General features: G+C 43.3%; 4 non-coding genes across 4 annotated transcripts; all 4 read left to right on the top strand.

Annotated features, from left to right (window-relative positions):
- Positions 1 to 5,457: 5,457 nt before the first annotated feature.
- Positions 5,458 to 5,621, top strand: LOC147220157 (U1 spliceosomal RNA). Its single transcript, XR_015108300.1, has one exon. It is a non-coding gene; the product is annotated as a U1 spliceosomal RNA (small nuclear RNA).
- Positions 5,622 to 10,814: 5,193 nt separating this feature from the next.
- LOC147220156 (5S ribosomal RNA) lies at positions 10,815 to 10,933 on the top strand. Its single transcript, XR_015108388.1, has one exon. It is a non-coding gene; the product is annotated as a 5S ribosomal RNA (ribosomal RNA).
- Positions 10,934 to 12,313: 1,380 nt separating this feature from the next.
- Positions 12,314 to 12,432, top strand: LOC147220155 (5S ribosomal RNA). The gene has a single exon (XR_015108622.1). It is a non-coding gene; the product is annotated as a 5S ribosomal RNA (ribosomal RNA).
- Positions 12,433 to 16,472: 4,040 nt separating this feature from the next.
- On the top strand, positions 16,473 to 16,544 carry trnap-ugg (transfer RNA proline (anticodon UGG)). Its single transcript has one exon. It is a non-coding gene; the product is annotated as a tRNA-Pro (tRNA).
- Positions 16,545 to 21,635: the final 5,091 nt, after the last annotated feature.

The following is a 21,635-nucleotide window of genomic DNA, read 5'->3' as shown; positions in this document are numbered from 1 at the left end:
TATTCGACCACCCTCTCCAGGGAGACGACGCAGCGAAACGCTTGGGCGACCTCACCCAAGGGGGACAGAGTGTGGCTGAGTATGCTGTTGAGTTTCAGACCCTGGCGGCAGCGTGTGACTGGAACAACCCGGCACTACGATACGCCTTTCAGAGAGGACTCAATGATGAGCTGAAGGACGAGCTGGCGGGGAGGGACGGACCTCCGGACCTGCATGCACTGATCAACCTCGCAATCCGGATAGACAATCAGCTCCGCGAGAGGCGGCGGGAGAAGAAAGCCCCGGGACCCCCTTCGTACCGAACCTCAGCCCTGCCTCGCCCCTATCCCGGCTCCCGTAACCCCACTTCACCACTCCGCCCGAATTCCAGCCCCGGGTCCCGCCGCGTCAGGGGAGGAGCCCATGCAGCTGGGCCGAGCGCACCTCACCGCTGAGGAGAAGACTGCCCGGCGGCACCGGAACGCCTGTCTCTACTACGGTGAGGTGGGCCACTACACCGCCACCTGCTCGGCCAAGCTGGGAAAAGCCAAGGCTCGCCAGTGACTCGCCAGTGATCTCCTCCCCGCTGGCTCACCTACGGGTGCCAACCTCGCTGGAGTGGGGCATGCACCAGCGCTCGGTCTCGGCGCTGGCAGACTCAGGGGCAGAGGGCAACTTCATAGACGAGGCCCTGGATAAAGAGCTCCTCATCCCCACCACAGCTATCCAACCACCTCGCTGCGCCCTGTCATTGAACAACCGCTGGCTGGCCCATGTACAGCGCCAGACCGTCCCCGTTCGTATCCGGATTTCTGGTAACCATTCCGAATCAATCTCCTTCGCCATCCTGTCTGGACTTCACTCCCCCCTGGTGCTCAGGTTCCCCTGGCTGCAACTGCAAAATCCCCACATCGACTGGGCCGCCGGCAAAATCCGGACCTGGAGCACATCATGCCATGCAACCTGCCTGACCTCCGCCCCAACCCCCGGTAGTTCCGCAGCCCCAGATCGATCATTAACCCCGGACCTATCCTGCGTCCCTTCCGAGTATCATGATCTCGCCCAGGTCCTCGACAAGGATAAAGCCCTGACCCTCCCCCCTAACCGGCCTTATGACTGCGCCATAGACCTCCAGCAGGACGCAGTTCTACCCAGAGGTCGACTATATAATCTGTCAAGACCCGAGAGAACCGCCATAGAAGAGTATATCAGAGATTCCCTGGCGACGACCATCCACCTCTCCGGCCGGGGCGGGGTTCTTCTTCGTGGGGAAGAAGGATGGGGGCCTCAGACCCTGCGTGGACTACCGGGGTCTGAACAGGATCACCATCCGGAACAAGTACCCACTTCCCCTTATTGACTTGGCTTTTACTCTGCTCCACGGGGCCCAGATTTTCACAAAATTGGATTTAAGAAATGTGTATCATTTGCAATATCTGGTGGACTGGAAGGGCTACGGTCAGGAGGGAAGATCCTGGGTTTCAGCTCGGCGGATCCTGGACCCCTCGTTAATACGGCAATACCACCACGACCGCCCAGGCCGGCTCCGTGGGGCGCCGGGAGGCGCCCGTTGAGGGGGGGGGTACTGTCAGGATCTCCTCTCGGCAGCCGAGAGGAGACATGGCTGGGTCCAATTGAGAATCAGCAGCCAGCTGCCGCTAATCAACATCCCCATAAAGAGCAGCGGCACGCTCTGCCTGGCGCCAGAGAATTGTAACTCTGCTATAACTCTACTGAGACCCTGCCTAAATAAAGAGATCGGATTCCAGCCCTGTTGGTGTGGTTCCCTGCCCGAGTCCGCCCCCGACCCGTGACACTATCCTTTCAACATATAGCATGATTTCAGTAAATGTGAAATATAGCGTATAGAATCACATCCTATTCAGCATAATTCAGCACCAGACACCAGCATTAACCATTTCCAAAGTTATTTACAACTTGTGCCAAAATCTTTCAAATTCGTGAGACAAACACTTTTGGACCATATAGCTTTATCTCTGAAACCTGCGGATTGATTTCATTAAATCTGACAAAAATTTTGTAGAATCATATCTTGCTCAGCATATTTAAGCACCAGACACCAGCTTTAGAGAATTATCTTGTGATTTAAAAGGTGTTCCAATAAGCTTAAACTTGGTTAGATAAACTATTTAACCAAATGGCTTTATCTTTTGAACCTGCGTCTGGATTTTGGGAATTGTGAAGTATTTTACGTAGTATCACATGCCATTAAGCATATTTCAGCACCAGACATGAGTTTTAATGATTTCCAAAGTTATTTTCAACTTGCGTGAAAAAGCTTCAAACTGTGGAGGTAAACACTTGTTTACCAAATGGGCTTATCCTTTAAACCTGATGCATGGTTTCAGTAAATGCGACATATATTTTATGTCACATAAATATTCTTTTATCATAAGATATTCTTTTAAACATTTTTGACCACCACATACCTGCTTTAACGAATCGCGTAGTTATTTCCAACTTGTGCCAAAGTCTTTCAACTTCGTGTGTTTAACACTTTTTGACCAAATGGCTTTATCTCTGAAACTTGCGGCTTGATTTCAGTTAATGTGACATAAATTGTGTAGAATCACATTCTATTCAGCATATTTCATCACCAGACACCAGCTTTAAAGAATTCCAAAGTTATTTACAACTTCTGCCTAAAACTTCAAACCTCTTGAGATAAACACATTTTTTTTCCAAATGGCTTTATCCTCTTAACCTTCGGCTGGATTTAAGAATAAGAATAAGAATAAGAATAAGAACAACCTTATTAATCCCGAAGGAAATTGCTGTGCCAGAGTTACAGAAAAATATAACAGTAATAAATAATAAAGAAAGGCAGAATTAGAAATAAAAATAAACTATAAACTATAAAGTGTCTCAGTGAAACTATAAAGTGTCTTAGTAAGCAGTGATAAAACTATAAGTATCTTAGTAACAAGTGAGGTAAGGAGTGCACAATAGTATGATAGAAGGGAACGTTGTAGTGTAGCTGTTATGAGATGAGATGAAATATTGCACAGTGTAGCTGTTATGAGATGAAATATTGCACAGTTTCTGAATATTGCACAGAAATGAGATATTGCACATTTTTGTTTGTTTTTAGGTTAAAGATAGGATGTCAGATTTCAGTAAATGTGACATTAAGTGTGTAAAATCACTTCCTATCTAGCACATTTCAGAAACCGACACTTGCTTTAAAGAATTCCAAAGTAATTTACAAATCATTTCAAATGCCTTTAATTTGGTGAGATAATCATTTTTGATCAAACGGCTTTATCTTTCATTCTTGTGGCTGAATTGAAGTGAATTATTACATTATGTAGATACTGAATTGTGTATGAATTGTTGAGATTAACACTTGATGTCCAGCTGGCTTTATCTTTAAACCTGCGGCTGGATTTAATTAAATGTGACATGAAATGTGTCAATTCACAAGCTACTCAAAAAATTCAGCAACAGCTACCAGTTTTAAAGAATTCCAAAGTGATTTACAACTTGTTCCAAACAACTTGAACTTGGCGCGATAATCATTTTTGATCCAATGGCTTTATCTTTCATTCTCACGGCTGAAATGGAGTGAATGTATACATTGCGTAGATTCTGAATTGTATAGAATCACATCTTAATCAGCATTTTCATCACCAGACACCAGCTTTAAACAATTAAAAAGGTATTTACAACTCTTTCCAAATGTCTTCTACTTGTTGGAATAAATACTTTATGTCCAGCTGGCTTTATCTTTTAAACCTGCGACTGGATTACAGTAAATGTGACATATATTGTGTAGAACCACATTATTGTTTAAACCTAGGGTTGGATTACAGTAAATGTGTAGAATCATGTCCTATCCAGCATAGGTCAGCAACAGACACCAGCTTTAAAGAATCCCAAAGATGTGCCAAAAACCTTCAACTTGGTGAGTTAAACAGTCTTGACCAAATGGCTTTGTCTTCCATTCATGTGGCTACATTTGAGTGAATTTATAATTTATTGCATAGATTCTGTATTGTGTAGAATCACATCCTTAGCAGCATATGTCATCACCAGAAACCAGCTTTAAAGAATTATAAAAATATTTCTAACTCTTTCCTAAAAGCTTCATCTTGGTGAGTGAAATACTTGATGTCCAACTGGCTTTATGGTTTAAACCTGCGGCTGGATTATAGTAAATGTGACTTTTATTTTGTAGAATCACATCCATTTCAACATATTTTACCACCAGACACCAGTTTTAAAGAATTCTCTTGTAATTCAAAACCCTTTTCCGAAAATCTTCAACTACTTTAGATACATAATTTTGACCAAATGGCTCTATCTTTTAAACCTGCTGCTGGATTTCAGTGAATATAACATATATAATGTAGATTCACGTCTTATCCAGCACATGTCAGCAACAAACACCAGCTTTAAAGAATCCAAAAGTAATTTACAACTTGTTCCAAATTCATTCAATTTGGCAAGATGAACATTTTTTACCAAATGGCTTTATCTTTAATTCTTCGGCTGGATAATAATGAATTTATGCATTGTGTGGATTTAAGATTGTGTATAATCACATCCATTTCAACATATTTCAACAAAAGAAATGGGCCTCAAAGAATTCCAAAGTAATTAACAACTTGTTCCAAAACCTTTCAATTGTGAGATATTTTTTTTTGAAATAATGGCTTTATCTTTCATTCTTGCAACTGGATTTTAGTGATTTTATACATTGTGTGGATTTGATGTTGTGAAGAATCAGATAAAATTCAGCATATTTAATCCCCAGACACCAGGTTTAATGAATTACAAATTTATTGACAGCTTCTGCCAAAAACCTTCATGTTGGTGAGATAAACACTTACCGTCCAACTGGCTCTTTATTTTATACCTGAGGCTGGATTTAAGTAAATATAATATATATAGTGTAGATTCACATCCTATCCAGTATATGTCAGCAACAGACACCAGCTTTAAAGAATCCAAAAGTTATTTACAGTTTGTGCCAAAAATCTTCATCTTGGTAAGATAAACACTCTTGACCAAATGGCTATTTCTTTCATTCATATGGCTAGATTTGAGTGAATTTATACATTGTGTTTATTCTGTATTGTGTAGAACCACATCCTTATCAGCAAATTCTCCAAATTCAAGTTCTCCCGGCCGTAGAGCGGTAAAAACCCCTCGCGGCATCAGGAGGACGGACGGAACGTGTTCCGGTTGTCCTCTGACTTCTTCGTGAAAATTGAAGCGTCCGTGTCGTTTTCGGCGTCCCGGCCCGTCAGAACTCAGAGTTGACGTTTTTTTTGACGGAGTGTGTGTGTGTGTGTGTGTGTGCGTGTGTGCGCGTGTGCGCGTGTACGTGTGTGTGTGTGTGTGCGCGCGCGAGAGGGATCGCGTGTGAGCTCCCGGAAGAGTCCGCGTGGGTTCCCCCCCGACTGAGAACGGCGTGCGTGTGAAAGCGGTCCGTGCGCGGGACGCGTGCGACTCATACTTACCTGGCAGGGGAGATACCATGATCAAGAAGGTGGTTCACCCAGGGCGAGGCTCAGCCATTGCACTGCGGCTGTGCTGACCCCTGCGAATTCCCCAAATGTGGGAATCTCGACTGCATAATTTCTGGTAGTGGGGGACTGCGTCCGCGCTCTCCCCTGTCGTGCTGTTTAAGAACAAGTCTGTGTCGCTGGAGGCCGGGTTCACTGTTTATGGTCGCGCGCGCCCACCCTCCCTGGCCGGGCTGTGACCCAACCAGGGAGTTGTCGTTGCACATGGCAGGTGCACCGCGAAAGCGTGGATTTACGATCGGGCCAGAAAACAATCCTGAGTGTCCAAGTCCCTGAAATGCTCCTGCTTCTTGATCTCCGCTCCCTGTAGCCTCACCGTTCCACCCGAGTTCCTCTCATCCCCACACATGTATGCTGTCTTGCTGCGACTAACTTTCGTTCCTCTCCTTTCCAGAGCATACCCCCACCTCTCTATAGTTTCACCGAGACACTTTACAGTTTATAGTTTATTTTGATTTCTAATTCTGCCTTTTATTATTTATTACTGTTATATTTTCTGGAACTCTGGCACAACAGTTTCCTTCGGGATTAATAAAGTTGTTCTTATCTTATCTTATCTTATCTTATCTTATCTTATCTTATCTTATCTCGACCTCCACCTGTTTTCTGCTCTCACTACAGATCACAACGGCATCTGCGAAGGTCACGGTCCGTGGAGATTCATGTCTACCCTCATCGGTCAGCCCGCCCGTGCGTCACCATTGCGAACAAGAAGGGGCTCAGGGCCTATCCCCGACGGAGTCCCGCTTCCACCTTGAACATCTCTGGTACCGTCTTACAGCACACCGCACGCACCACTGTCTCCCAGCTAGCATACATGTCCTGCACCAGTGTAACACACTTCTCTGCCGCTCCAGACTTCCTCATAGGATACCAGAGCTCCTCTCTTGGCAACCTGTCGTAGGCCTATTCTAGGTGTACAAAAAGGCAATGCGGCTCCCGCCGGCCCCCTCTGTACTTGTCTATGAGCATTCTGGGCGCAAATACTGCATCTGTGGTACTCGTCCTTTTTTTCCATGTGTATTTTATTTATTTTTCTCTTTCTCTTGTCATGAAGTGTCCCGCCGTGCATACCAGTCCTGGTATGGCCTTTGGCAGCTCCCCCTTTACCTTAGGTAAAGAGTTTCTGCCAGTTCAACCAATACAATTCAAGAAAATACCATATTGACACTTAACATGTTTGGATGCAAACAATAGCACATGTTGAGCTGTACGTTTCACACAAGCTTGTGGCGATTAAAAGCACGATTCCCAAATAAATGACAAAAACCTTAGATAAGATTAAACATTGTTTTTAACCATTTATGAACACATTTTAAACATGAAATATTAAATGTTTTACAGCCATTTCAGTTTTATCTAATTTTACTTAAATGTTAAAACATCTTTACATTTTAGCCTGTATGGTCTGTAATGAAATTTTAGACGGGCTACATCCTCCCCCTTCTAAAAGGTATAGATGTCCTCATCTAACTGTACTGTTTAGACTTAGATCTGTAGGGGCATGTTTTAGGATGTTTCACAAGATCAGGGTTTCCTCTGGCACTGAGGTTCAAGTGAATCACCATGCTCTGGTGCACAATAGTCACAGGTTCCCCAGCTTGAGTTCCAGGTTTATCATAGGTGAAGCGGATCACTGGTTTTACTTCACGCGTTGACTTTCTGCCTCTAGGGCTGGTTTGAGTTCTCAACTCCACATCAGTGTCTTCAGCTGTATCATTAGTATCTGCGTCCTCGTTGGAGGACTGATATTCCTCTTCCTGTGAACTGACAGAATGTACTTTCTCCACCTCCGGTTCACTCTCAGATGAGGGGAAATTTTCAAAGGGAGTATGCTCTGGGGTGGTTCGGTCTGGTATGGACAGTGGTTTCCTGACCTTATCATAGGTTGGGCACTCGTAGACACGCTCATACTCAGATTCAGAGTTTGAAGAGATGTCAGATGTCTGATCATTTTGGTGATGTGTTTGATGTCTTAGAGTATGTTGTCTCCTGGTAACTGGTGTTCTGACTCTTTTAGTTTGTTCAGAATTATCAGGAATCCTGACAAGATAACCAATTTGTAGAAGGTGGTCTCTGTGTAGAGTTTTGACACTTCCAGTTCCTTGTTCGGGTTTGACTCTGTCTACAGGTAAGTTGGAAAACTTTTTAATCACAATATTGGGTGTGGATTTCCATCTATCTTGTAGTTTATGTTTCCCAGTGAGGCCAACATTTCTTACGAGGACTCGGTCTCCTTTTTTTAGAGGTTTGTCTCTTACTGGTTGATCACAACAGGTTTTGTTTCTCAGATGGCTCTTGGTTGCACACTCTACAGCTAAATGGTAAGCTTTTTGGAGTTCTTTTCTCATTTTGTCCACATACTGTAGGTGAGACGTCTCTGAATTACCGTCGAGAGCTGTACCAAAACAGAGGTCAACAGGCAATCTGGCATTGCGTCTGAACATTAAGTAGTATGGGGAATATCCAGTGGACTAATTTTTAGTGCAGTTATACGCATGTACTAACTGACTGATATGTTGACTCCAGTTTTGTTTCTGCACATTTTCAAGAGTTCCAAGCATTGAGAGAAGTGTTCTGTTGAAATGTTCTGGTTGAGCATCACCTTGCGGATGATAAGGTGAGGTGCGCGACTTTCTTACTCCAAGCATGGATAAGAGTTCTTTTATAAGGCGGCTTTCAAAATCTCTACCTTGGTCTGAATGTATTCTAGCGGGTAGTCCATAATGAACAAAGTACTTTCCCACAATACTTTGGCAACTGGAACTGACTTTTGGTCCTTTGTAGGAAATGCCTGAGCATACCTTGTATAACAGACCTGGGCAATGTATGGCCCAGGCCACATACCTTTGGTTGACTCTGACCGCCAGTGTAAGGTTAATTGGAAATTACAAAATAAACATACTTTCTAATTTCACCTCATTCATGGGCTAAAGCTGCACTGCTTTTATTCTGAAGTTGTTGTTTTTTTTTTAATTCACGCACATAATGACGTAATGCGTATATCAAGACATGCGCGCGATTGAATCACAAGACAACTTTCACCCTCAAAAATGTCCGCTCAGGCTAAAAAAAAAAAGGTAGATGCCGAATGTAGGATTTTTAACAAAAATTGGACAGCTAAGTATTTATTTACTGAAGTTGGAGGTAAAGCTGTGTGTTTAGTTTGCGGGGAGCAGATCGCCGTGTTTAAGGACTACAATTTGAGTCGGCATTACCAGACGAAACATGCAGAGAAATATTAAAACCTGACTGATGACAAAAGAACGCGGACATTGGAAGCTTTGCTAGCTAAGCTGCAAACGCAGCAAGGCTTTTTTTACCAAGCTTCATACATCCAGGGATGCAGCAACCAAGACCAGCTTTGTGATATCCCACAAAATAGCCAAAAACAGCAAGCCATTCACAGAGGGGGAGTTTGTGAAAGAGTGCTTGGTAGACTCTGCAGCACTAATATGCCCTGAAAAAAAAGCGGCATTTGAGCAAGTCCCGCTGTCCAGGCGAACCGTGGCGAGAAGGATCGAGGACATTGCGGGGAATCTGGAGCTACAGCTGCAACGTGAAGTGCCAAGTTTTGACTTTTTCTCCTTGGCTTTGGACGAGAGTTGTGATGTCCGCGACACAGCCCAGCTACTCGTATTTGTCCGTGGAATAGCGCCGGACTTCAAGATTACGGAGGAGCTGGCAGCAATGCGGTCGTTAAAAGGGATGACGACAGGGAGCGATCTCTTCACTGAGGTAAATGCTTGTATGGACACGTTGGGACTGAAATGGGACAGACTGGCAGGTGTCACCAAGGACGGTTGTCCAAATCTTACAGGGAAAAATGTCGGACAGGATAAAGTAACTGAAATTGACCCTGATCAGAAATTGGTATTTTTACATTGTATTTTACACCAACATGTGTTGTGCAAATCAGTGCTAAAAATTAACCATGTTATCGATGTTGTTACTAAAATAATTAACTTCATCAGGGCACGGGCACTGAATCACAGACAGTTTATAACACTTCTGGAGGAGCATGAGAGTGAGCACAGTGACATTGGCTACCACACTTCTGTGAGATGGCTCAGCCTGGGCAAAGTGCTAAAAAGAGTCTGGGATCTGAAAGCAGAAATCCAGGAGTTTTGTGAGACAAAAGGCAAGGCCATCCCAGAGCTTGCAGATGAGGACAGGATGGCAGATTTTGCATTTGCTGTTGACGTGACTGCACTGATGAATGAACTGAACACCAAGCTGCAAGGCAAGGGCCTTTTTGTGCATGAAATGCACAGCCTGGTGAAGGCTTTCATGAGAAAGATACAGTTGCTTTCAAGACAACAGGAGAGCAACACTCTCACTCACATGCAAACCCTGAAATAAGTCACACCATCAGCTGATAACCTCTGCAGGTACTCATCCATGTGAGGAGCATTGCATGGTGAGTTTTCAAGGTGATTTGAGGATCTTAGAGCAATGGAGGATGACATGCACATGATTTCTTCTCCCTTTACCTTCCGTGTGGATGATGCACCCAGTGATTTACAGCTGGAACTCATTGACCTGCAGTCTGATGTAGTACTGGCAGAGCACTTTAAGTCAGGATCTCTGCTGGATTTCTACTCTTCTCTCAAGGAGGAGAACTTTCCAAACATTAGGAGACATGCTCAGAAGATGTTTGTTCTCTTTGGCTCTACCTACATTTGTGAACAAACATTTTCAATGATGAAGTTTACAAAATCCAGGTATAGATCCTCTCACTGATGATCATCTGTCAGCTGTGCTTCACATCTCCACTACAGACATTTAACCTGACTTTGATGCACTTGTTAAAGCCCAGCAGAGATTAGATTTCTCTCACTGAACAAGAAAAAAGAACTTTAAAACACCAAATGAGGTAGCTAGAGCTTCTCTCTTGGCAACCTGTCGTACGCCTTTTCTAGGTGTACAAAAAGGCAATGCGGCTCCCACGGGCCTTCTCTGTACTTCTCTATGAGCATTCTCGGCGCAAATACTGCATCTGTAGTACTCTTCCTTTTTCCATGTGTATTTTATTTATTTTTCTCTTTCTCTTGTCGTTAACTGTCCCGCCGTGCATTCGAGTCCTGGTATGGCCTTTGATAGCTCCCTCTTTACTTTAGTTAAAGAGTGTCTGATGATTTTTGGTTATAGTAACCTTGGGTGCCACTGGCTGTAATCATGGAAACGCAATAGAAGGAGCTCCTGACAGATCTGGACATGACTGGACGTGGAAAAGACGGAGGACAGCTGCTTATAAAATGCCCTTCCGCGTAGGCTAGTCTCGTTTACGGCCATACCACCCTGAACACGCCCGATCTCGTCTGATCTCGGAAGCCAAGCAGGGTCGGGCCTGGTTAGTACTTGGATGGGAGACCGCCTGGGAATACCAGGTGCCGTAAGCTTTTTTATGTTCGTCCCCTCTGTCAACAGCAGGAGGTGCTGTCTCTCAAGAGCGCCAACATTTCACACACGGACACACGCCGCTCATTCCCTTGTGTCTGTCCCACCGGAGTCACCGTGAAGCCCGGCGCGACACGTGCTCAGTCATAGTTCCCCGCCTTACCTTTCGGGTCACTTTCCGTTGTCTCGCCGCCTCCGTCCGTCGCTCGCCGCCGTTCTCGTCATCCCCGTTCAGTACTTCTCCATGTGTGCTGAATTTCTTTTTCTCTCGTTTGTGCCTCTCGCTGTTGAATACTCCAACCGCTGACCTCCGTACCGCTGGCTCTCCTAGGCACTTCCAGGACTCCACATGTACGGTACGTCATCAGGATCCCCTGCCTTTGAACTCCTCCTCCTCTTCAATGCCCTCCTCGCTTCTTTTTACACTCGTTTCTGCTCCTTTTGCGATCGCCAGTAATCAGCGCTTCTACCCTTGGCTCTCTTTCATTTTTCCCCATTCATTCATCATATTCCTAGGAGTCTGGTTGTTGAAGTCCTGGGTTTACTTTGATGCTTTGGCGTCCTGTTGGGGGGCCGTGCACCACGTGACCGGGCAGATGCGGAAGATGCATCAGCCATGTTGTTTTTTTTTAAAACAGGAACATCAGCCTCCACCGAGACCTCCGTCTCCGGGACGAGACGGAGGTCTTATCTTATCTTATCTTGACCTCCACCTGTTTTCTGCTCTCACTACAGATCACAACGGCATCTGCAAAGGTCACGGTCCGTGGAGATTCACGTCTACCTTCATCCGTCACCATTGCGAACAAGAAGGGGCTCAGGGCCTATCCCCGACGGAGTCCCGCTTCCACCTTGAACTTCTCTGGTCCCGTCTTACAGCACACTGCACCACTGTCTCCCAGCTAGCATACATGTCCTGCACCAGTGTAAAACACTTCTCTGCCGCTCCAGACTTCCTCATAGGATACCAGAGCTCCTCTCTTGGCAACCTGTTATACGACTTTTCAAGGTGTACAAAAAGGCAATGCGGCTCCCACGGGCCTTCTCTGTACTTCTCTATGAGCATTCTCGGCGTAAATACTGCATCTTTTGTAATCTTCCTTTTTCCATGTTTATTTTATTTAATTTTCTCAGTCTCTTGTAATTTACTGTCCCGCCGTGAATTCGAGTCCTGGTATGGCCTTTGATAGCTCCCTCTTTACCTTAGGCTGCAGCCTAAGGTAAAGTGTGTCTGATGATTTTGGTTAAAGTAACCTTGGGTGCCACTGGCTGTAATCATGGAAACGCAATAGAAGGAGCTCCAGACAAATCTGGAAATGACTGGAGGTGGAAAAGACGGAGGACGGCTGCTTATAAAATGCCCTTCCGCGTAGGGTAGTCTCGTTTACGGCCATACCACCCTGAACACCCCCGATCTCGTCTGACCTCGGAAGCCAACCAGGGTCGGGCCTGGTTAGTACTTGGATGGGAGACCGCCTTGGAATACCAGGTGCCGTAAGCTTTTTCATGTTCGTCCTCTCTTTCCCCAGCAGGGGGTGCTGTCTCTCAAGAGCGCCAACATTTCACATACGGACACCCGCGCTCATTCCCTTGTGTCTGTCCCACCGGAGTCACAGTGAAGCGCTCAGTCATAGTTCCTCGCCTTACCTTTCGGGTCACTTTCCGTTGTCTCGCCGTCTCTGTCTGTCGCTCGTCGCCTTTCTTGTCATCCCTGTACAGTATTTTTCCATGTGTGCTGTATTTCTTTTTCTTTTGAATCATCCAGTCGCTGACCTCCGTACCGCTGGCTCTCCTAGACACTTCCATGCCTCCACATGTACGGCATGTCATCAGGACCCACTGCCTTTGAACTCCTCATCCTCTTCGTTGCCTTCCTCGCTTCTTTTCTTAAGAATAAGAATAAGAATAAGAATAAGAACAACTTTATTAATCCCGAAGGAAATTGCAGTGCCAGAGTTACAGAAAATATAACAGTAACAAATCATAAAAGAAAGGCAGAATTAGAAATAAAAATAAACTATAAACTATAAAGTGTCTCAGTGAAACTATAAAGTGTCTTAGTAAGCAGTGATAAAACTATAAGTGTCTTAGTAACAACTGAGGTAAGGAGTGCACAATAGTATGATAGAAGGGAACATTGTAGTGTAGCTGTTACGAGATGAGATGAAATATGATGAAATATTGCACAGTTTCTGAATATTGCACAGAAATGAGATATTGCACATTTTTTGTTTGTTTTTAAGTTAAAGATAGGTTGTTATGGTTGCCGGCGGCTGAATGGAGAGGAGTTAAAAAGTCTGATCGCCTCAGGAGGAAAGACCTCCTGTGGCATTCAGTGGAGCTCCTCGGTGGTATCAGTCTACGACTGAAAGAGCTCTGACAGGACGTCAGTGTGGCATGCAGGGGGTGATGGATGTTGTCCATGATGCTGAGGAGCTTCTTCAGCATCCTCCTCTCTGACACCTGCACCACAGACTCCAGCTCCACGCCCAGGACAGATCCAGCTCTCCTGATGAGCTTGTTGAGTCTGTTAGCGTCAGCTGTCTTGAGCCTGCTGCCCCAGCACACAACAGCGTAGAAGATGACGCCGGACACCACCGAGTGGTAGAACATCTGCAGCATGGTCCTGCAGACATTGAAAGATCTGAGCCTCCTGAGGAAGAACAGGCGGCTCTGACCCTTTTTGAAGATGGCGTTGGTGTTAATAGTTGTAAAGTTGTAAATAGTTGACAAGTTGTAAATTACTTTGGAATTCTTTAAAGCTGGTGTTTGGTGTTGAAACATGCTGAATTTAATGTGATTCTCCACAATATATACTTCATATTTATTGAAATCCAGCCACAATTTAAAATAATAAAGTCATTTGGTCAGGAAGTGTTTATCTCACCAAGTCTAATGTTTTTGGCACAAGTTGAAAATGATTTTGGAAGTCTTTCAAGCTGGTGTCTGTTGCTGAAATATGCGTAATAGGACATGATTCTACACAATATAATTCATATTTACTTAAATCCAGCTGCAGCATTAAAGGATAAAGCCATTTGGTCAAAATTGTTTTTCTCATCAATTTGATGGTTTTTGACAAAAGTTGTAAATTTCTTAGGAATTCTTTAAAACCGGTTTTTGGTGCTGAAATATGCTGACTAGAATTTGAATCTACAGGATAGTTGTCAAATTTACTGTATTCCAACCAAGGGGATTAAAATATAAAGCAACATGGTCAACTAGTGTTTATCTCACCAAGTTGAAGGTTTTTGGCACAAGTTGTAAAGAACTCGAAGTCTTTGAAACCGGTGTCTGGTGCTGAATTATGCTGAATATATGTAGTTCTACATAATATATGGAACATTTACTCAAATATAGAAGCATATTCAAAAGATAAAGCCAGCTGGACATAAAGTGTTTACCTCACCAAGTTGAAGGTTTTTGGGTAAAAGCTGTAAATAACTGTAATTCTTTAAAGCTGGTGTCTGTTGCTGAAATATTACTGAACTGGACGTGAATTTATATTATATATGTCACATTTACTGAAATCCAGCCGCAAGTTAAAAAGATAAAGCCCTTTGGTCATTTTTTTTTTTTTTTTATCCCACCAAGTTGAAGCTTTTTGGAACAACTTTTAAATAAAAAGGGGAATTTTTTTAAATTGTGACCTTTGCAGAAATATGTTGAATAGGACGTGATCCTACATAATATATGTCACATTTACTAATCTCCAGCCACAGGTTTAGACGATGAAGCCCAATGGACACAGAGTATTTATCCCACCGAGTTGAAGGTTTTTGGCAAAAGTTGTATATAACTTTGTAATTCTTTAGAGTTAGTGTCCGGTACTTAGATAGGATGTGAATATACACTATATATGTCACATTTACTGAAATCTCGCTGCATGTTTAAGGGATAAAGCCATCGGGTTATATTTTCATCTTATCAAGTTGAAGCTTTTTGAATAAGTTTTAAGTAACAAGGGAATTCTTTAAAACTGGTGTCTGGTATTAAAATATGTCTAATATTACATGGTTCTTCAGAATATAGGTCAGATTCACTTCAATCCAGACGCAGGTTTGAACTAGAGGGACTAAGGAGGGATCATTTGATCCCTAACCTTTGGAGACTACAGAGGGGTCATTTGATCCCCCTGCCATGGAATGTGGTCTGTCCAGTATGCTAATAATGTGGCAGCCCTCCTGCTGGGAGTTGAATGCAGTTTATCAGAGGAGCAGCTCTGGGAGGAGGGGGGAGAAAGAAGTGTGAATCAGTTTTACATGGATTTCACCTAATCAAGGGTAATTGTAACTTCATTGCTTCTGACTCTGATCTTTCTCTTGAATGTTCTTGTTTTTTTTTGGAAATATTCTGCATTGCTTGATGCTGGATAACCACTTCTTGTGCAGGCTTGATACAGCACATGGGTGCTCAGGGTTGCCATGTCGACCATGTTATGGAACACGGTGACTGGCCATTTTCGTGTTCCTGCCCGCAAGCTGTACTCGCGCACCATCTGATCCAAGGCATCGACACCGGATTTTGTGGAATTGTACTGGGTGATGGTGCTTGGCTTTCTTTTGTGGCTGTCCTCAGTCTGAACCACACCGTGTATACTGCTCATTACGTAGACAGTCTTCTTCCAGCTGGCTGCATACACTGTCAGGGTGGCGTCAGTCGTTGAAAACACCTGAGTGCTGAACTCATTGCATTTCATCTCCTGAGCCGAAGGGGGAATTTCGCTGCAAATCTATTTGAGTGGCCCAAGACGGGTAGTTTTCCGGCTGAGCAACTTTTTTGCAAGTGAAATTGAGGTGGAAAAAGAGTCCGTTGTGACGGTTCTGACGTGGTCCAGAAATGGTCCCATCAACTTCATTACCACACTCTTGGACAGTCTCTCCTCTTTGGGACGACCAGGTTCTTTGCCAACATATGGAAATACATTGCAGATATATTTAATGTCAAATCACAAACCACCCAGAACTTGATGCCAAACTTATCTGGTTTTGTAGCAATATATTGAATCAATGGACAACGTTTCTGATGGGTAAAGCTGTTCATCAATTGTGATGTGACGACCAGGTCTGTACAGTCATGGCCAAAAGTTTGGAGAATGACACAACAATAGAACCATCTGGCAAACACCTAAAAACCATGAAGGAACAGACATTGTGAAAGTGGCAATCTCAAAACTTTTGGTCATGACTGTAGAATGTGAAGACCACGGCCTCAGCTACATTTCACACCTTGCATTGTACTCTCAGCAAGTGGCTGTCTGCCACTAGTGCCATATTAGAATAAAAGCAGGTGGTCATCAGAAGGAAATCCCAAGGCTCAGAAATCCCATATCAGTTTCGAGCTGGTAAAGGGCAGTGTTTCCTCAAAGCGTCTCCAAGTGCTTGTTTATGGGGGAATGTGGGTATTCTGTAAGTCTTTCCAAAGAGTGTGGTTCAGTCCTGCTCTATATTTGTACAGCATCATGGAAACGCTGTGTTGGCATTTGGTGCTATACGAATAATCAAATTTGATTGGTCGTGACTTAACTCAGCAAGCTTTTGTGGCTCGTTGGTCTAGGGGTATGATTCTCGCTTTGGGTGCAAGAGGTCCCGGGTTCAAATCCCGGACGAGCCTGAGCCCTTCTAATGCTACATTCTGCTGTGTCATACGGACAGATCCGGTCTACTCATCGCACACACCTTGCATACTCTGCTTCAGCAGCGATGTTCAACCATCACAGACTTTTCCACTCAATGATTACTTGCATAGAAAAAAAAAACCTCCCAAGTTTCAGCTTCACAAGGGAGACACCTTTGTAATATTTGGTTCTCAGGACCACCTCGCTACAATGTCATCCAGAATGGTGAGACTAAAAATAGAGTCTACTCGTAAGCCCTTTAGTACCAGGGCTTACAATGGGCCCATGGCATTGCTGGTTACCTTCTCGTTTTCCATCGCAGTAACCAGGCACTTCACCGTTTGCTTGGGGCACCAGGTGAATCTGCCTTCAGATTAGTGTGCAGGCTTTGATTATTCTTCAGGGGAGCCTGGTCTTACAGCCCTCAAGGATTTTCTTTAGGATTGCTTCGGCAGGACACTGGAAACAGGCTGGATCCTCTCCAAAATACTTTTGTACTTTGGCAGGAGGGGGCAGGACATCATACATGGATCTGATGGTCAAGCTCAGCTTGTGGCCTCCATGTTCCACTGCCGCTCCAAAAGATCATACTACTTTTTACACCATCTCAGCTCACCCAGCGGCCATGCTTGGCGAGGGACAAAGATCTGGCAATTCAGTCTGCTTCTTCCTGGTGGTGCATGTCCAGTACCACCAGCTGGTGCTGCTCAGCAGGAGAAGCCTTCCGTCATGTGGGATATTTTTGTTTTCCTGCACCTCTTGCCATGTTGAATTGGCCCACAATGTCCCTTTGTCTCGCGGCAGACTTTGCCTTTGCTTTACTTTTCATTTTCTCCCAGTCTCTACGGTGGAAGCAGCACTGCCGCTGAAGAGATGTTGGGACTCTTTGACATTGTCTCATGTCTTGCTTAGTAATACTTGTATTTCTCCACCAGGCCCAATTATGGTGGGGATAGGGCTCCATTGATTGTGATCAGCGTTGCAGAGAAAATCAAGTCACATCTCATTTGCCATTAGGTTTCAATACCTTTGAACACACATTCAATACCTTTTCAAGGGTGACATTTTACCAGTTCTTCGGTCTTCCCTGTCCGGTCAACGTCAAGGTATGCTCTCACCTATCAGTTGTCTTCAACATAGGTATCCTGTGCAACAAAGGAGTCGGAGCTAATATCCCAGTTCAAATGACAACAAAACAAAACAAACTTACTTGCTCACATTACAGCGCTGTGAAAAAGTAGGAGCAAACAAGATGAGAGTAAGGGAATCATTAGTGATTTGAATCCGGGACCTCTCGCACCCTAAGCGAGAATCATACCCCAAGACCAACGAGCCACACCCACTGCTTGCATGTTGACTGTTTTTCGCGCTTTATTAAATCTCTATTTTAGTTTGTTTTCTTTATTTATATTCCCTTCATCCACCTGGATGAGCCCATGAGGTGGGGCAGCTAAATGACTGGTGACAAGGAAGATGAAGAGGACAAAGGCAGAGCAGAGGACAAAGTGGTGGGAGCTGAAAAGGGAGGAGTGTTGCATGGTTTTAAGGGAGGAGTTGAGAAAGGGTCTGGGTGGTCACGGTAAGCTTACAGATGATTGGACAACAGCAGCTCGTGTTATCAGGGGAGACAGATAGGAGAGTACTCGGTGTGTCATCTGGAAGAAAAGTAGACAAGGAGACTTGGTGGTGGAATGAGGAAGTGCAGGAGTGTATACAGAGAAAGCGGTTAGCAAAGAAGAAGTGGGATACTGAGAGGACTGAAGAGAACAGACAGGAATTCAGGGAGATATAGCGAAAGGTAGAGATAGAGGTAGCAAAGGCAAAACAAAAAGCGTACGATGACTTGTATGCTCGGATGGATAGAAAGGAGGGTGAGAATGATCTATACAGGTTGGCGAAAACAGAGGGATAAAGATGGAAAGGATGTACAACAGGTCCGGGTGATTAAGGACAGAGAAGGAAATGCATTGACAGATGCTAGAAGAGTGATGGGAAGATGGAAAGAGTACTTTGAAGAGCTGATGAATTGGGAAAATGAAAGAGAGGCAAGGGTAGAAGAGGGGACTATTGTAGACCACAAAGTAGCACAAATTAGTAAAAGTGAAGTGAGGAAGGCATTGAAGAGGATGAAGAGGGGAAAAGCAGTTGGTCCTGATGATATACCTGTGGAGGTGTGGAAGGGTCTAGGAAAGGGAGCAGTAGATTTTCTGACTAGATTATTCAACAGGATCTTAGAGGGTGAGAAGATGCCTGAAGAATGGAGACAAAGTGTGATTGTGCCTATTTTTAAGAATATAGGGGATGTGCACAATTGCGGCAACTATAGAGGGATACAGTTGATGAGCCATACAATGAAGTTATGGTAAAGAGTAGTGGAAACTAGACTGAGAGCAGAAGTCAGCATTTGTGAAAAGCAGTATGGCTTCATGCCGAGGAAGAGTACTACAGATGCAGTATTTGCGTTGAGAAAGCTAATAGAGAAGTACAGAGAAGGCCAGAGGGAGCTGCATTGTGTTTTTGTAGACCTAGAAAAAGCATATGACAGGGTGCCAAGAGAGGAGCTCTGGTATTATATGAGGAAATCTGGAGTGGCAGAGAAGTATGTTAAACTGGTGCGCGACATGTATGCTAGCTGTGAGACATTGGTACGGTGCGCTGTAGGGGTAACAGAGAAGTTCAAGGTGGAGGAGGGACTCAACCAGGGATCAGCTCTGAGCCCGTTCTAGTACGCAATGGTGATGGACAGATGAGGTTAGGAAACCCCTTGATGTTTGCGGATGACATTGTGATCTGTAGTGAGAGCAGAAAACAGGTAGAGGAAAATCTAGAGAGGTGGAGGTATGCTCTGGAAGGGAGACGAGTGAGGCTACAGGGAGTGGAGATCAAGAAGTTGGAGGATTTCAGGTACTTGGGGTCAAAAGTCCAGAGTAACGGAGAGTGTGGAAAAGAGGTGAAGAGACGGGTCCAAGCAGGTTGGGATGGGATTGAGAAAAGTGTCAGGGGTACTATGTGATAGAAGACTATGGGCCAGAATGAAAGGAAAGGTGTACAAGACTGTGGTGAGACCAGCGATGCTGTATGGCCTAGAAATGTTTGGAACAAGGTGTAAATTACTTTGGAGTTCTTTAAAGAATTCTAAAATAATTTTAAACTTGTTCCATTAACCTTCAACTTGTTGAGATTAACGCTTTTTGACCAAATGGCTTAATCTTTTATCCCTGCGACTGGATTTCAGTAAATGTGACATATTGTAATAGAATTACGTCTTACTCAAAACATTCTAACTCCAGACACTAGTTTTAAAGACTTCCATTGTTATTTAAACTTGCTCAGAAAAGATTCAACTTGGTGAGATAAACACTTGCTGACTAATTTCCTTTATCTTTAATCCTGTTGCTGGTTTTCAGTAAATATGACATTTAATCTGTAGAATCACATTCTATTCATCATATATCAGCACCAGACACCAGCTATAAAAGAAGTACAAAATTAAAAAATGCTAAAAAAAAATGTGATGCTCAACAATATATAGTTTATATTTAATGAAATCCAGCCACATGTTTAAATGGTAAAGCAATTTGTTCAGGAAGTGTTTATCTCACCAAATTGAAGGTTTTTGGCACAAGTTAAAAATAATTTTGGAAGTCTTTCAAGCTGGTGTCTGTTGCTGAAATATGCGTAATAGGACATGATTCAACACAATATATTTCATATTTACTAAAATCCAGCCGCAGGATTAAAGGATAAAGCCATTTGGTCAAAATTGTTTTTCTCATCAAGTTGATGGTTTTCGTGTCATTCTTTAGAGCTTGTGTCTGTTGATGAAATATGCAGATATGGATGTGATTCTACACAATACAGAATCTACGCAATGTATGAATTCACTCTAATTTAGCCGCAAGAAGGAAAGATGAAGCCATTTGGTCAAAAATGTTTATCTCGCCAAATTTAAGGTTTTTTGAACAAGGTGTAAATTATTTCAGAATTCTTTAAAGGTAGTTACTCTTGTTGAAAAATGTTGAATAGGATGTAATTCTACACAATAAAAAATCTACACATTATATAAATTCACTAGAATCCAGCAGCAAGAATGAAATATAAAGCCATTTGTCCAATTATGTGTACCCTGCAAAGTGTAAGCTCTTTGGAACAAGTTGTAAATAACATTGGAATTCCTTAAAGCTGGTGTCTGGCGCTGAAATATGCTGATTAAGATGTGATTCTAGACAATATAAAATCTACAAAATGTATACATTCACTGAAATCCAGACGCAAGAAGGGAAGAGAAACCCATTTGATCAAAAATGTTTATTTCGCCAAATTGAAGGCATTTGGAACAAGTTGTAAATTGCTTTGGAATTCTTAAAAGCTGGTGTCTGTTGCTGAAAATTGTTGAATGTGATGTGAATTTGCACTCTATTGGTCAACTGTAATGAAATCCAGGCGGAAGTTTGAAAATAAAGGCATTTGGACCTAAAATGTTTATTTCACTAAGTTGAAGGTTGTTTGGCACAAGTTGTAAATATCTCTAATTCTTTAAAGCTGGTGACCGGTGATGAAATATGCTGATCTGGATGTGATGCTACACATGACAGAATCTACACAATGTATTAATTCCCTCAAATCCAGCCACAAGAAAGATGAAGCCATTTGGTCAAAAATGTTTTTCTTTTTTTTTTTGAACATTTATTAGAACAGGTTCCTTAACAGAGTTTTATACATTCTTACGAAACCTCATAACAAGATATACATTATACAATACTCTTTATAGGTCACTTATTTCCTCAATAGCAAGTGAAAAATAAAATAAAACTAAAAAAAAACAGAAAAAAAAACAAAAAAAAAACAAAACACAAACACCAAGAAAAGCATCTAACTCAGTCAAATAGAGATAATATCTTCAACTCTCCAAATATTTTTTAATGGGTGCCCATTTGTCAAGATATAGGTCTGTCTGAAGTCGTAAGTTTGCTGTTATGCGTTCCATGCAGTTTACATCCTTAAGCCTCTGACGCCACTGGTCCAGGGTAGGTGGGTGGGGTTTGAGCCAATTTACTGTGATCATTTTATGTGCAATTAATAGAAGA

This window comes from Fistularia commersonii, chromosome 24 (assembly GCF_037954325.1).
Source record: "Fistularia commersonii isolate RoL2024-O1a breed Wild chromosome 24, RoL_Fcom_v1.0, whole genome shotgun sequence".
Lineage (NCBI taxonomy): Eukaryota > Metazoa > Chordata > Actinopteri > Syngnathiformes > Fistulariidae > Fistularia > Fistularia commersonii.
Note: the sequence above shows the minus strand (reverse complement) of the source record. Positions and strands in the feature narration are given on the sequence as shown.